General features: G+C 36.5%; 1 pseudogene; it reads left to right on the forward strand.

Annotated features, from left to right (window-relative positions):
* Positions 1–62: 62 nt before the first annotated feature.
* On the forward strand, positions 63–616 carry LOC105297001 (annotated as a pseudogene).
* The last annotated feature ends 1,814 nt before the right edge of the window (positions 617–2,430 follow it).

The following is a 2,430-nucleotide window of genomic DNA, read 5'->3' on the forward strand; positions in this document are numbered from 1 at the left end:
AGTCATAAGCTCTTCCTCTACCCATAAGCAGCCTAAGATGACATCTGAAAATGGTTTGCTGAAACCCAGAAACCCCCACAAAATCATGCAAATCAAGAGGTACAAATCTTTGTGTTTAAGAACAATTGTGAAACTACTCGGGCCATCAAGAGTTTGTGTATCCGAAAAGCCACCAAGTTTCTGAAGGATGTCACTTTACAGAAGTAATGCGTGCCATTCCATCATTATAATCGTGGAGTCGGTAGGTGTGCCCAGGTCAAACAATGGGGCCGGACACAGGGTCAGTGGCCTAAAAAGAGTGCTAAATTTTTGCTGCACATGCTTAAAAATAAGGAGAGTAATGCTGAACTTAAGGGTCTAGATGTAGACTCCCTGGTCATTGAGCACATGCAAGTGAACAAAGCTCCCAGGATGCAACGCAGAACTCACAGATCTCGTGGGCAACTTAACCCCTACCTGAACTCTTCCTGCCACACTGAGACGATCCTCACTGAAAAAGAGCAGATTCTTCCTAAACCAGAACAGGAGTTTGCACAGAAGACAAAGGTATCCCAGAAGAATCTGAAGAAACGAAATCTTATGGCCCCGAAGTAAATTCAGCATCAAATAAATACTAATACAAGTTAAAAAAAAAAAAAAAGTCATAAAGCCAGACTTCACACACCTACTTTGAAATTCCAAACAGATGCTCTGTCTCACCACACATTCTGGTGTCTGATCTCGATCATGTCTGGGTATCTTGGTCAAGAATCCAATTTAACTCTTTTTATATCTATGTACTTCTTTTCCCAAGATATAATTCGTATTTTGCAACCACTCAAGAACTTGGAAGGCATGGTTCTATGTGAATGCCATGCTGTAAGCCATAGTAGCCTTTAAATTTTTAAATTCATTTTGTCTTCTAAACTCACACAATTACAGTAATAGGAAAAATTATGAGATGAAGCAATAAATTTTTACATAATTATTTCCTAAAGAGATCATAAAAATTCTTCTCTCAAAAGTAAACTTGCAGGCTTAACAAGGAATGAAGTCTCTCACGTACTGGGTACATTGTCTGCAAAAATAAACTAGCACAGCACTTTTATATAAAATGGCTATTAAATTTCACCTCAGTAGGTATTGTTTTGACAACTTCTATTTCTTAGGAACCAACTTCATTTTTTCTCTCCTTGTTTCAAGGTCAGTGGTTGGATCTTTATCTTCACATGCTTATATTTAAAAATAAAAACAAAACAAGAATTTTTCATTAAGGCTTAAGAAGAGCATAACTCTTCAAGTAACTTTTAACCTAAAGTCATTTCTCATTTCTTAAATTCTTCTTCCACTTTTTAAAACATGCAGTCAGAGCTAATAATTCTTTCTCTTAAATCCTCAGTTTTAATAAGATTACAAAAAAGCATTTGCCTTGATTCTTGCAACACACAACTATCCTTCTTTCCACACTGAGATGCGTAAGTCACCTCAGTCACCTCTTTGTATCCAAAGCACATTATTCTCCAACCTAAAGGGCAAGGCCCCGGAGCTATCAAAGAACATCAGAGGTGTCAAGATACTAAAGAAGATGGACAAGCCTTCACAAGGCTCCGAATGGCTGCCTGTTGTGAAGCTGTTTGGATAATATCATTTAAAACCAGCTAACTTATTTATTTGAATATGTACAAAGTAAAAACCTTCGGGGAATACTTAGTGTCTAGACACAAAGCCACAAAAGATAATCTCAAAGACAAGTTAAACCTGATGATGTCACCCACCTCTCATTTAGTAACTTCTGGTTTGCTTCCCAGTACTCAGAGCAGCAGTCCCTGAAACAAGGTATATGCATCCAAGGGATGAACAAGATGAACCGTTGAGGTGTGAGAGTAAAATGTTACAGCTTCTATTTTTAGATATTTTTAGATTAGAAATTAAGGATTTCTAATATTTAAAATCTGCGTTGACTTCAAGGATCTGACAGTGGAGCTCTCAGTCATTCATTTACTTGAGCACATTATAATATATAAAGTGAACTGGATTCACAGGTTATATGGGATACCTTTAACTGAACCAACAATCACAAAATGGACAAATAGCTTAAAGAGATCTTTCAGAAAAGTTGTGGATTAAAGAAAATACTAATGATACCTATAAATAAGAAGAAAGTGGCAAGACAAACATGTCTCCCATCCCCAATTTGAGCTCTGTCAACCACAGAGGAGGTGAAAGCAACAATGAGATAATCAGACCTCTCACTGAGATGCATTTACTTTCAAAAAATAAGCACAAAATCTGTTTCTTCTAGGTAAAAGTGGCAGTGTTAGAGAGAGAAAATAATTTCTTTTCCAGAAAAACCTATGTTTTGGAGAGAGCATTTCGAAAACAAATGTTTAGAAATATTTTCCTTGTTATATGATTTCCGTTACTGGAAATGGTATGTACCATCTTTAAGAA

The sequence above is a fragment of the Pteropus vampyrus genome, unplaced genomic scaffold, assembly GCF_000151845.1.
Source record: "Pteropus vampyrus isolate Shadow unplaced genomic scaffold, Pvam_2.0 Scaffold133, whole genome shotgun sequence".
Taxonomy (NCBI): domain Eukaryota; kingdom Metazoa; phylum Chordata; class Mammalia; order Chiroptera; family Pteropodidae; genus Pteropus; species Pteropus vampyrus.